Here is a 15,195-nt window from a genome sequence, read left to right as displayed (position 1 = left end):
ATGTTAGGTTTCAATTCCTTGCTAACTATTGTGTTTATACCCTTTATACCCTATTTTTGAGGGTGGGGGCAGAGGAAATAAAAACAAATAAAGGTGAATAGTTCTATGTTCACTCTATTATCTATTAGAATTGCCCCAACCCTCCTGATCAGTAGACACATTTCAGATTTGATCATCTTGCTCTGAACATGCAGTCCATCTAATCTAACTCCCTCATTTTACAGAAAGCATTAAAAAAAAAACAAAGGCACAATCATTGCTTATGAGTAATCAATGGCAATGCCTTCTTACCATTCCTTTTCTGACCCATTTAAGGACTCTGACTAGTCTATGCAGATTCAGGACAGACAAACTCAAAGCTTGATCATAATTTTTTTTGGTTGGAGAACAGGAGGCAGGAGAATATGAGGAAAATAATTGTAGCATCAATCCTTTCCTGGGACGCTGTCAGTAATGAATCAATCTAATTTAAAGCCAGCTTAAATTGATAATTACACCAGACATCTCTCTCTACTACTACTCTCCCCAGAGGAGAAATGCCTTGTTTTACTTTTGGGAATTACATCTACCAGAAGTCTACATGCTACTGAGCAGCTTTTTGTGCAACTAGTTTTTTAAAAGAAAGGTATAAATTTCACCAAGAAGAGAAAGGAATGTTACTGGTGACAAAATAGATCAAGTTGGGAGCAGGTACCAGAAGGCCAATACAATGATCTAAAATAATCAACAAGCATTTATTAAGTATTTACTAGATACCAGGCACTGTGCTAAGCTATGAGTATTCAAAGTTCCTAGGAATTGCCATTCTCAAGTATTCAAACAGTTCCTATTTTCAAGGAGCTTATATATTAAGAGACAATACATGCATGTGTAAGTATATTCAAGACCCATATAAAGTGGATAGAAGTTAATCTTTGAGGGGAAAACTATAGGAACAGGTGGAGAGGGACCTGGAAAGGTATCCTGTGGAAGGCAGATTGTGAACTGAATTAAGTCAGGGTTTCTAACAGGCCTTGAGTGAGGAAGGAAAACATTCCAGACATGGGGACAGGCAGTGTAAAGGCACAGACACAGACACAAGAAATCAAGGTAAAGGGAATAGTTATAAGAGTAAGTCCATGAGTGAGTGAACAAGGGGCAACATGCCAGAGGCTTGAGGCAGGAAAGGAAGCAACTACATGCCAGAGAGAAAGTCAGGTGCTGATCTAGGGAACAGATGAACAAGTGGGTGAGTAGAATCTCTGGGAAATTTTCCATGAAGCCTGCTGTGCATAAATGATGATATATCCTGTTTTCTATTGTGTTGAGGAGATTGAAGGGTCAGGTAAATTGGAAATGAAACTAGTCCTTCCCCTGGGAGAGACATGTGGGAGAACAGACAGAAGTTATTTGGAAATATGTGTTAGGGTTTTTAAATATCTAATTCAATTACATGTCATTGCCTGATATTCTTTCATTAAATGTTTTTCCTTTGAATTTGAAATTATCATTTTTGACTTAGTAAAATAAATGTTGATAGGGGCTTGTAAGCCAGGGGTATAAATGTATGACTACCTCAACAGTATCTGAGATATGTGAAATAACTGAGAGAGGACCCTGGAAAGCTACATCTCATATCGCCTTTTATGGACATATAGACATCTTATAAATATAAACCCCTTTCTGCTTGCTTTATTCTTGTTGTTATTGTTTTGCTACACATGATTTATTTTAGAGTTATGCTTTTCTAGAAACCATAGCTCTGTTGGTGTCAGAACAATGAAATCCACAGCAGATTAAAGCTAGATATATCAACTGTGGCAATAGAGCAACTCAAAACATAGTCAAAAAAGCAGGTAACCTCCTGGAAAAGCTGAGTTTATTAGTATTAACAGAAGAAAGCTCCAAAAATTGCCATTAGATTTTTGAATACTCAATTAAGGGAAATAGTTTTATTGTTTTCTTATTTCAACAACAGAATTGATTTGTGAACTAAGGAAAGGAAACCTATTTCAAAAATATATGTTCTCCCTTTTCTGTACCATCCTTCCTGGCTTGAACTTTCATCCAGACATGCTGCAATTCTAACTCTTTCCCATCCCCTGAAAGCTAATCATTGTTTTCTCCATTTTTACTATATGATTCTCTACTGTCAGGCTTGTGATTTGTTTCCTAAACTCCTCATTAATTTCATCTTTCTATCCAGGTGATCAATAATGCAATGACATAATCAGTTCTGTTCATCTCTCCACTGACTTTCACCCAAATATTCTCTGATATGCTTTCCGTCTCTGGTTCCTGCATTAAATCATATCACTATAAGTTCTTAATGTACAGTGCTACTCTCCACTATAATTTTTACCTGTCCTGTTTCTTTCAGATAAATTATACTCATCCAGAACCACAGTTGAAAATAGGTTCATCTCACCAAGTCTTAGTGATACTTATAGATCTCATTTGTCTCCTTGCATTAGCACTTCTAGTGGCTCTTTTTCATTGCATAAATTTTAGGCATTTACGTACAGATGCTTGAGAACATGGTTTTTTTTTTGTCCTGGAGACAAGAAGAAACAAGGGACATCAGAGTGTTCTTCAAGTATGTGAAGGACTGTCCTGTGTAGGAGGGATTAGATTTGTTATGTTGGAACAGAGAAGTTGCCAAGAAACCCAATTAGGCTCAAAGCTGGAGGGGAAAAAATCTTCATAATTAGAACCACCAGAATTGGAATGGATTGCTTCAATAGGTGGTGAGTTTCTCCTCCATAGAGTTCTTCAAGTAGATCATGAACTTGTCAGACATGTTATTAGTTTATGAATTGGACTAGATGGCTCTTGACTTCTCTTCTAGCTCTTAAATTCTGCAATTATGCTGCTTCAGATAAAGCAGTTAAATGAAAATGTGTACAATAGGTTATAAGTATAACACCCCCGTGCTACTAAATAAAGCAAACATGTATTTTGGAAACAGCCATGTCATGTGGTCATGCTTGTCATATTTTTATTGATGACACTGTCATCTTACCAGTTAGGCAGACTCAGCATCTTGAAGTCATTGTTGACTTTTCACTTTTGGGAGAGGCAGAGTGATATAGTGGATAAAGTGCCGGACTTAGATTCAGGAAATCCTGGGTTCATATCTTAGCTTTGACATTTCCTAGCTATGTGATTATGTGGGAACCACTTGAGACTCAATTTCCTTGTCTGTTAAATGAAGGGTTGGATTAGATGACCTCTAATGATGACCTGTATGATTCCTGATTCCTTTAGCTAATCTCCCAATCTAACTAGTTGACAAATGCTACCAGTTCTGCTCCTACGGTATCCCTCACACCTATTCCCCTAACAGAGACACTGCATTAGTTCAAAGACTCATTCATTCTCTCCTACATTTTTTGTCTTATGATTTCATCAGTACAGGAAAATCCTGGTGAAGAAATTTCCTTTGTCAAAGCAGACTGTATCTGCTCTGTAATTTACAATCTCAGAGAATTTCCTGGGCAAATGGATAAGTTGCTCTCAGTCACAGAACAAGTATGTATCAGTGACAGGGCTTGAACTCAGGTCTCCTAGCCCCCAAGACCTACTCTATCCACCATATCATACTATCTGTCCTCCACTGAATTATTGTAATTGGGAGAATTTTAACTGGATATCCTGCTTCTAGTCTCCTGCCTCTCCAACTGACAATTCATATCAATAGCTCAAGTATCTGTCATTTCATCAGTGTAAGTATTCCATCAAATGATGTAACTGCAATTTTGGTATAACTTAGCAGATGGTCTGGAAATTTCCCAAGAAGAATAAATTTCCCAAGAAAACTTTGAGCTAGAAAAACCCATAAACCATACATGTACATCCACCCCAATGGATTCTGAAAATTATAGAATCTCAGAACTGGAAAGGACCAGAAATCATCTGGTCCAAGCCCAAGTTCCCTAGAAGGGTACTTTCCCTAGAAAGTCCCTTTGAAACTTGTGCTTGAAGATTTCTATTAATACAACCTGAAGACTATCCTACTGTTGGACCAATTTAGGTTTGGGATTTTTTTTTTCTTAACCACTCTCCCCGCAAAAAGATTCTTATCTAAATCTTCCACCTATTGCTCCTAGTTTTATCCTTTGGGGTCAATCAATATAAATTTAAAACTTCTTCTATATGATAGTCTTTACATACCTGTAGAAAGCTATTGTATCCTTCCTACATCTCCTCTCCAGGCTGAACCCTCTCATTTCCTTTAACTAAGCTTTATATTGTCCATTAGCATGGTTGCTCTCCGTGTCCTCACTAACATTCTTCCAAAAATGTGGCACATAATGCTCCAGCTATGGCCTAACCAGAGAAGAGAAGAATAAGACTCTCACCTACCTCATTCTAGCCATAATTCTTCCTTCAGCTCAACCTAAGATCTAAGTTTAGGGTATTTTATGTCTATTATTGAATTGTGTTGAACTTTCTGTACACTCAAAATCCCCAAATCTTTTTCATTTGAATAGTTGCTTAACCAACACTTAAGTAAGAGTGAACCAGTAGATAAAATAAGCTCAAAGCAAAGGCTTTTACTAAGTAAGAAAATATCTACAAAACACCCCCCTCATAAACTTAGGGCACAGTCTCCCCAAAATAAACACGCATCAGCAGGAAAGAATGGGTATTAGAAGAAAAACAGATGTGGCCAAGGCAACTTCCACCTCCAGTAATACTACAGTACCCTCATATCATTTTCTTTTCATGGATTCCCTATGCTAACACCCATCCCTTGGGAACAGTGCCTCTATGGTCATGACACTCATCTGCTGCCCTTGGCTTGTTCCTCTTGGCATCTCAGTTCTCAACTGCCAGATTGAAATCTACCTTGAATCCACTGGCTTATCTTTTCTCTGTTCCTAAAAGTCAGAGTCCTTGAAACTTTCTAGTCCTGATTTTCTGTATCTGGGTGTTTGTTTGTTTGTTTGTTTTTTGTTTGTTAGTTTGTTTGTTTGTTTGTTTTTTCCTGGATGCAATGTGTCCTCATGAGTGGACACCATGACAAATGGAGGTGGAGGGGAAAGACAATCCCTGCCTACAGTGCCTCCTGGTAATAATGCATGAGTCACATTCCAAAAAGCTGTTCCCTTTCTGATATATGCTCTGATTGTTCACTAATCTCTATGTCTGGCAGGTTTAGCTTTTTAAAGGTCCCACCAAATATATGGCTAATCTTTTACTAGTAAATTCCAAGCTACCCCTCCAATTCAATCAGGAAAACTTGTTCACACTTTATAAGGGAATGATATAGATACTTTGCACTTTGTTATCATAGTAGTGTTGTTCATCCTTCACTTTGAAAAGGACCAATGACATCATGAGGTGATGTCTTGACTTTTATGTGAATTAGATTTAAGTGAGCAAACTGCCCTGAAGTCCGAGAACTAGAAGGTAAAATAACTATAGAAAGAATCCACTGCTCCCCACCTGAAAGAGATCCCAAATTGAAAACTCCAAGGAATATAATAGCCAAATTCCAAAATTATCAGATTAAAGAGAAAATACTGCAAGCAGCTAGAAAGAAACAATTTAAATATCATGGAACCACAGTCAGGATTACACAGGACCTTGTAGCTTCTACATTAAAAGACCATAGGGCATGGAACATGATATTCCATAAGGCAAAGGAGCTTGGATTGCAGCCAAGGATCAACTACCCAGTGAAAATGAGCATGATTTTTCAGGGGAGGAGATGAATATTCAACAAAATAGGGGACTTCCAAACCTTCCTGATAAAAAGACCAGACCTCGACAAAAAATTTGATCTTCAAGTACAAGATTCAAGAGAGACATAAAAAGGTAAATGGGACAGAAAGATACAATATTTTGTTAATAAGGACAAACTGTTTACATCCCTACAAGGGAAGATAACACTTGCAACTCTTGAGAACTGTATTGTTATTACACCATGTTACAGAAGTATACGTAAAGGGGGTGGATATAAGTTGACTTTGATGTAATGATTAAAAAAATGCAATCAAGTGAGTTAAATGGATCCAAGTAAGTGGATTAGTCTGATCTAAGAAAATGTACTGAGAAAGGAGGAGGCAGACAAGGGTAAATTACATTACAGGAAAAGACACAAAAACCTATTATAGCAGAGGGAAAGAAGGGAGGGGGATGAGCACTGTTTGAACCTTACTCTCACTAGATTTGGCTCAAGAAGAGAATAACATAATCAGTTATGTATAAAAATCTAACTTGCCCTATAGGCAGTAGGAGGGAAAAGGGAAAGAAAAGGGAGAGGGAATAGAAGGGAGGGAAGAAGCAGTAAGGGTAAAGGGGAAGAAAAGGGAAAGGGATAATAGAAGGGAGGTGGGACTGAAGGAGGAGGTGGTCAAAAGCAAAACACTAGTGAGGGGGGGAGAGGAGAAAGGAGAAAGAAAAGCATAAAAAGGGGGAAAGAAGGTTGGAGAAAAAGACACAGATAGTAATCATAACTGTGAATGTGAATGGGATGAGCTCTCCCATAAAACAGGAGCATATAGCAGAATGGATTAAAAACCATAATCCTACAATATGTTGTTTACAGGAAACACATTTGAAAAAGAGCTATACACACAGAGTGAAGGTAAAAGGCTGGAGCAGAGAATATTATGCTTCAGCTAAAGTAAAAAAAGCAGGGGTAGCAATCCTGATCTCAGACAAAGCAAAAGCAAAAATAAATCTTATCAAAAGAGATAAGGAAGGAAATTACATCCTGCTAAAAGGCACCATAGACAATGAAGTAATATCATTACTAAACATATATGCACCAAATGGTATAGCATTCAAATTCTTGGAGAAGTTCAGGGAGTTGCAGGAAGAAATAGACAGTAAAACTATACTAGTAGGGGACCTCAACCTCCCACTCTCTGAACTAGATAAATCTAACCACAAAATAAACAAGAAAGAAGTTAAGGAGGTGAATAGAACATTAGAAAAGTTAGGTATGATAGACCTCTGGAGAAAACTGAATGGGGATAGAAAGAAATATGCTTTTTTCTCAGTGGTACATGGCACATACATAAAAATTGACCATATACTAGGGCATAAAAACCTCACAATCCAATGCAGAAAGGCAGAAATATTAAATGCATTCATTCAGATTATGATTCAATAAAAATTTTATGTAATAAAGGGCCAGGGAAAGATAGACTAAAAAATAATTGGAAACTAATCCTAAAAAATGATTGCGTCAAACAACAAATCATAGAAACAATCAATAATTTCATTCAAGATAATGACAATAATGAGACAACATACCAAAATTTATGGAATGCAGTGAAAGCAGTTCTTAGGGGAAGTTTTATATCTCTAAATTCTTACATAAATAAAATAGAAAAAGAGGAGATCAATGAATTGGGCATACAACTAAGAAAACTAGAAAAAGAAAAAATTAAAAATCCTCAATTAAACACCAAATTAGAAATATTGAAAACCAAAGGAAAATTAATAAAACTGAAATTAAGAAAACTATTGAACTAATAAATAAAACTAAGAGCTGGTTTTATGAAAAAAAAACAATAAAATAGATAAACCTTTGGTTAATTTAATTTTTTTAAAAAAGAAAATATTCCTTTAAATCCATGCTCTACTATCATTCCTTAAATAAATGGCAATGGTGGATTTTGGTAGCACTACATATTTTTAAGGTCTCTGCTAGCCTAGTGAGATAGGCAATCTAAACTGCAGGTGATCTCAAGTGCCTGTCTTTATTCCTTTCTGGATTCTTGTTATTCTCCTTTCAATTTATTTGGTTTTTCAACACCAACACCCCTATGGATTAGCTGCTTAGTTGTGAAACTCTTTAATGCTAGAGATACCTGTGTTGTTCTTATAACTATCAATATTGAAAAAAATGCATTTAATTTGTAGTGTCAGCAGATGAAGAAATACACAGTGCATTTCCCTGAACAATTCTTTCCTCATTAATCCCCTACTGAGCAATTCTTGAGCTCTTACTTTTTTTCATTATCCATCAATTTCTAGGTTTATATTTACAGGAGCAGCTCTTAAGGAGATATTATTTACGATTGAAATTAGGAAAAGTTGTCACCAGGATAATAGGATCAGAGATTTAGAGTTAGAAGGGACTTCAGAGGCCATCTGGTTCAACCACTTCATTTGATAAGGAAACTGAAGCCCAGGAGTGTTAAGTGACTTGTGAAAGATTGGAGCTATGATGAGGAAACTGAGGCAGAAGGATGTCATATGAATTGCCCAAGGTCATACATGGAATAAGTAGCAGAGCCATGATTCAAACTCAGGTTCTTTGACCTAATTCACTTCACCAGGTTACCTCTGTCCTGGTAGAATGAAAGATTTAAAGAAAGGAATATCTTGCCATTTACCTCTGGATTTTCTGTTCTCACTTCTTTCACTTAGAAAATAATTCTCCTGGAAAATGTCACAATGCAGCTTAAGTTGTTTTCTTGAAGTTATCACAGAGTTTTATTTGTGACCTCTTTCTGGTAAGGGCAGAAAAGGTTTTAGTTTGCTTTCCCCAAAACCCCTTAATAACCTTTCTGAGTCTCTACATCTTTCCATCCATGTGGTGGAAAAAGAACAAAAGGACCGTAACAGTCACATAAGGTGTAACAGCAGTATTACATGACTCCCTGATGACTTCCTTGTCCTTGCCAGGGTTGGCAAGGAATTAAAGGAGTGGGTGGTGCTCCCCACTGAATGGATTGTGGTCAAGAAAGCAGGCCAAGACTTATTCCTTCACTTTGCTTCAGCTGACTGACACATTATCACTTCCTTATCTCTGTCTCTCTTCTGCCTCCCTAGGCTGGGGGCTACAGAGCTGGCTTCTAATTTATTTTCAATCCGGTAGAGAGACATCGGGGAAACTCACACAGTGTTCCAAGGCAGCAGCAGCTACCTTGTCCTTCTTCCTTTGGTCTAAAAGTACTTAATCCCCAAATTTGGAATTTGAAAGGAAATGAAAGCCTAAATTTAAATGCTACTTTCAATCATTTGTCAACATATGTGGACACAGAGAGGAGGCTTTGCAGTCACACACACCCCAGGGCAAGTTTTACCACTGATCCTTTCTTTAAAGTCAGGCCCTGAGCCCAATCTTGGGAGCCCATGCTTGTAAAGCATCACTTTCTATAGCCAGTCCTTTGGATTTAGCACAAAAACCTCCAGGGCCTTGAAGCAACTATTTAAAATGATTCAATTGTTCAATTTAAATGAAAATTTTCTGGAATATGAGGTAATAGTGAAAAGAGAAATATTTGCTGCTTGAGTCCACTTTGCTGCTGATTGCTTTGTAAGTGAGTGAGTAACTGTTCTTTTGTAATTGGGTACTAATCTTTAAGTTATCAAAGTCTCCAATGTAGTAGTACTTAAGTCCAAGCTGCTCCCTAAATCCAACTGGTTTAAGTGATAATTTTCTGGGAAAAGAGTGTATGTGGGGGTGGGGTGGGGGGAGAAAGATGGAAATTACAAACACAAACATATTACATATTTTCTTTCTAATGGGTTTTACTTTTTCTCAGCCTTTCACTAAAAAGAACACTGAGGAATAAAATTGAATTTATCACCCATTTTCAGAGGAATCTCTGAGCAATTGATCAGATAAATCACTTGGTAATAGATTCTATTGAAGGGCTAATAATCTGATTATCCCAATGATTGAAATAATGATATGTAGACATTTAGGTAATTAAGATGAACAAATTGGACTTGTCATTAGTGTTTAGATTATTTACAGTTTAATGGTGATGATACCCCAAACCACAGCTGTCTGTAAAAAGACCTCCACATCACAATTCATAAATATGAACCAGAGAGACATACTAAGCTCTGCCTGGTTCTATTTTTGGACTAAATATAGAAAACGTATATCACTAGTTTCAACCTAACACATGACAATTGGCATCAAATAATAAATAAACATAATTAGACATTATCATGGGCTTTCATGATGACCAGCCAATGGGTTTTTGTTTGCAAGTCAATATAAATGGTAGAACAATCCACCTTTCCCTAATCCTTCAGATTGGACTGATTTACTACTGGCACATGCTACACACTTAATAGATTTTTATTGACTGATTAACTGACCTAGTAGAGATTGAGCTATTCAAGAGATAGTATTAGCATAGCAAATTCCCTAAAAAAACTTTAAAATTTTTTTGTATTTTAGAATAATATTTTAAATAGAAGATTTAATGGTGGGCAGCAAAATAAAAGCAATTTATATTTTTGCTTATGGCACCAGTCTACTTTTTCTTCTTCTACTTCTACTTCTTCATTCACTTGTTGGTGTTTTTGTTATGGCCCAGGGATTCCACTGGCATAGGGAATTCTTGGTATAGAAACTCCCTCCACTATTTAAGATAGACAATTCAGAATTTAGCTTGTACTCAGAAAGTTAACTGGAATGCTGAGAGGATAAGAAAGCTGCTTATGGTCTTAGAACTAGTATTTGTGAGGAGTAGGACTTGAACCCAGGTCTTTTAGGCTCCAAGGTCATTCCTTTATTCCCTACACTATACCACCACTCATTAATTTACTTTATGTTATGAAAAGGACAACACAGATGTAGAATACAATTTTAGTAACAGCAGTGTGTATTCACTGTGGAGAAGCTGCAATTGAAAGTCTTATTCTCCTCAGAAAATGGATGGGAGAGAAATTACTATCAACAATTTATATTGTTCTCAGATTGTAAAACTGGACCATTATTTCTAGTGTGTCTAACCAAAAACTGATCAGAAACAATGACCATAGTTAATCACTCTAAGGTTTTAGAAGACTATAATATATCAGAGGATTTACAAATGATCCAACAATAAATTCAGATATGAAAAAACATAGAGATTCATGATGCCTTCTTGTACCCTCATCAGTAAAAAGTATTAATTCATGTCTAACATCTACGCAGCATGAACAAAAGAATATAATTTAAACTCTGGGGTCGAATAAAGCAGGATAGAGAACATATTGTTTGCTGTGCTTGAGGATTTTTTATCGTAATTTAGGAGGTAATGCTCTGCTACCCAAGGGAACCAAGCTGAAGTTTGTGGTAAATAAGAATTTCCTTTCCCCTAGCCTGCCACAGGATGATTCAGAATCCTCTGCAGCTACTGGGGAGTCCAAGCTAGAACTAGCAACAACTGAGACTATCCTCTCCCTTCCTTGCACCAGGCAACCCCAGATCCTTCCTCACCAATCTTCCTGCCAATCCCCTCTTCCTTACTATTTGGCCACTCTATCCTGAGGGAATTCCAAGTCCATTATGGCAATTTGGCCCACTCTCCCCTTCCTAATGGATTAGACACTAAAATGTCTATTGTTTCTGGACCTTTCTGTTTACTATTAACAGTAGGTGTTATCTTCCTCAATTAGAGTATGAGAGGAACAAAGGAAGGAAGGAAAGAAGGAAAGGAGGAAAAGAGGGAGGGAAGAGAAGAAGGGAAGGAAGGAAGGAAGGATGGAAGGAAGTAAGAGTAGGAAAATGAAGAAAGGTTGAGAGGAATGAAGGAAGGTTGGGAAGAAGGAAGAAGGGAGGGAAGGAAAGAAAGGAAGGGTGGAAGGAGAAAGGGTAGGAGGAAGGAAGGAGGGAGAGAAAGAAGAGTAGGAGAATGAGGGAAGGGTGGGGAAGAATGAAGGAAGGGTGGAAGGAAGGAAGACAGGGTGGGAGGAGGAAGGAAGGGTAAGTGAAAGGAAGGAAGGAAGGAAAAGTTAGGGGAGGAAGGTAAATTTTATTAAGTTCCTATTATGTGCCATGCACTATTCTAAGTATTTTACATATATTATCTAATTTGATTCTGACAACAACCCTGTTAGGTAGGTGCTATTGATATCACTATTTAACAGATGAGGGGCATCTAGGTGGCACAGTGGATAGAGTGCTGGGCCCAGAGTCAGAAAGACTCATCTTCCTGAGTTCATAGCTGACCTCAAACACTAGCTGTGTGACCCTGTGCAAGTCACTTAACCCTCTTTGCCTTAGTTCCTCATCTGACAAATGAGCTGGAAAAAGAAATGGCAACCCACTCTAGTATCTTTGCCAAGAAAACTCCCAATGGGGTTATGAAGAGTCAAGTACTAAACAACAACAACAAAATTTTACAGATGGAGGAAACTGAGGTAGAAGGGAAATTCTCTGCCCAGTCACATGGCTAGTGTCTGAGTTCAAATTTGAATTCAAGTCTTCCTAACTCCAAGCCCAGCACTCAATCCACTGTGCCACTTACCAGCCTCCTGTACAGCAAGGACTTATTTCTTACCTATTTTTACTCCAGTGTTTTGAACATAGTAAGTGCTTAATAAATGCATTTTCATTTATTCAAGAAAAACTTGGTCAATAATAGCTGCATAAGATTATAAACAATTAAAGATAGACTTAGAGAATACAGCATTTTGTCTGATTAGAGTTTATACTCCTCCATTATTAGGTATTGCAGAGATTACACAACAATAGAAAACTCCAAGAGGTGGATATTAATGTATCCTCATTCTTGCATGCTTATTTAGTTCTGCTTAGCTATTTTATTATGGAAAAGAAATGGGGTATAATCAAAAGTTTTGAATTTGGAACTATCAGAGATGGATTCACAACTCTGCTCTACTTGCTGCCTGTGTAACCTTGAGCAAGTCACTTACTTTTCTAAACCTCATTCTAATTATCTCTAAAATGAGGGTCAGACCATGTGAATGAATTGACCATTTATTAAGCACCTTCAATGTGCAAAGAATAGTGCTGAATGATGGAAGTGTAAATTAAAAAGATGGTATCTGCCCTCAAGGGACTCACATTCTATTTATCATATATGTTCTTATACATGAAAGGTTTCAGCTGCACACTAGATAGGAAGAATAGCCAGTCAGTCAAAGAAATTTATTAAGCACTTAGTATGTACCAAGATGAAGGTACTTGGCTTGGGGCCATGGTACAGAAAGACTAAGAGAGAGTCTGTAGAGCAGTCTGAAGGGGAATGAAGACACAAGTGGCCAGTGATTATTCCTTAAAATCCAAACAGAGGAGGGGGGTGGAATGGAGGGGAAGAAAGTACTTTTAATATGTGAATTACAGGGCTAATGTGAGTTTCATAGTATTCAGGCCTTCAGGGTACAATGGCAAAGCAGATAGTAATGTCTTTTCTTTAACACCATTTCCACAGATATTATATAAGTTTCTGATGTCAACAGTTTGACACAGGGCTGGAAGTATTATTATTACCAAGGCTGTTTGGTTCAGAGTTCTGAGCTGTCTCCATCAGAGTATGATACATTATAATAATGTACTTATCCAGTGTTATACAATACATCCATACAAATGAATCTGTAATATTTTGTATAATTTTAAGTTTTCTTTCTCAAAGCACTTTAAAGTACACTATTTCCTTAAACACTGATGACATAGGAAAGATAGATTTGATTACTCCTATTTTAAAAATGCTGAAACTGAGGACCGTAGGAGTTAAATGACTTGTCTGAGGCAAATAACTAGCTAAAATGATCAAATCTTTGACCTAGGTCTCCTAATTCCTTGAGGAAGATTCTTTGATTCATGAATTGGAATCAGCCAGTTCATATTCAAGGATAATCAGGTCATCTGATAGTCAATGACAAGGCTCCTTCTCCTGGAAAGAGCTATCCCAAAATAGTCTCAAATGATAAATTCTGTCCTCCCTACCCAGTTTTCCTCCCACCTGTTTGTACTGACTCAGAGCTCCATGCCCAATCCTAATGCCATAATGACATTTTCATTTCAGAAAAGCAGAAGTCAATCTTCTCTTGAAAATAAATGGAGACTTCTTTCCTAGGTCAAGTTCCTTTCCACAAAAGTAACTATGGGGCTTGCCAACAGGAGAATGGTTGATTTCCTCTGATATATTAGTCTGAAAAGCAAACTGTTTTTCTTCAGCATGCAGTTAAGAGCAAAATAGGATAGCTAAGGAGGATAGAAAAGAAAAGTTACATTCTGACACCCTGGGTCTTTAAGGAAATACAATAACAGAGTATATTCAAATAATAAAGGAAAAAAAATGACAGAGTATATTCAAATAATAGAAAGCAACCTCAATATGGAGTCAAAACACAGTGATTCTCTAACATTTTGCATTGGTTGTGTAGCATGACACTCTTCCTTTCATTATAAGTTGACTAGGCATAATGTAGAGTCTAAAAATTGGTGACTGTTTCTATCCTTTTAGTCACCCAGGTTTGCAAACTCAACTGCTCATTTTTTAAAAAAATCTATATGTATATGTGGTGCTTCTCTCACTGGAATGTAACCTTCTTGAGGCAGAAACTTTTACAATTGTGTCTGTATATGTAGGTTCTAATAAACCAGTGGTTGATGACAAAAGGTGACAAAAGCTTGTTGATTGACTAATTATTCCCACTAATTCTAGTTAATATTAAAATTCTACTGATGAAATTCAGGTACTTAAAATATGACCAATCTATAAATTACATTAAATAAATTTGTTCTAAAATAAGATTAGAGAAATTATCATTCATGCCACCTTTTCAAAACAAGTCCATATAACTGCAACTCATAATGATAGTTTCTAGAAATTACATTCTCTGTCTTGCTGGATTTCTATTTCCCTAGCTTTCTGTCTTTCTATCAGTCTCTGCCTCTCCCCCATTTCTTTCTCTGACTCTCTCCTTACTCCCATTATATACATAAATATATACACACATATATATGTACACACACATACACACAAACACACATATGAAACAATCCTAGTATAGTATCTTTCCCCATAAATATTTAAAATTCGTAAATATAAAACATTCCTAGCATACACACGTAGATACTAAAGAAATGTTTATTGAATTTAAAGAAAAAACCAGAAAAAATGTTTTATCCTCATTTATACTATATTTGACATTTTCCAAATTTCTCACACAAAGTTTAACTCTTATAATATAGTCATTCTGAAGGTAGAAATTTTAATTCATAATATCATATTTTCTACATATATCATGATGAATGAAAGGATATACACATGTACATACATACATACATACATATGTGTGTGAAAAATATATTGGACCTATGATTTCACTGGCACCTACTCTGAAATTTATGATTTTACACAGCACAGAAATGTCAAATGATTAGACCATTATCATATAGTCGGTATATGTCATAAGTGGTACTTGAAACTAGGTCTCTCTCCACTATACCATGGTACCTTTTATATGTATGTTTGTGTGTATGCAAGAAATTGAAGT

General features: G+C 36.6%; 1 protein-coding gene across 3 annotated transcripts in view; it reads right to left on the bottom strand.

Moving 5' to 3' along the window:
- Positions 1 to 15,195, bottom strand: part of CSMD3 (CUB and Sushi multiple domains 3) — a 1,542,511-nt gene that overhangs the window by 722,831 nt on the left and 804,485 nt on the right. The gene's annotated exons all lie outside the window — the stretch shown is intronic.

The sequence above is a fragment of the Vombatus ursinus genome, unplaced genomic scaffold (assembly GCF_900497805.2).
Source record: "Vombatus ursinus unplaced genomic scaffold, bare-nosed wombat genome assembly UNPS02010284.1, whole genome shotgun sequence".
NCBI classification, from domain to species: Eukaryota; Metazoa; Chordata; class Mammalia; order Diprotodontia; family Vombatidae; genus Vombatus; species Vombatus ursinus.
This window is presented reverse-complemented; position numbering and strand designations above follow the sequence as displayed.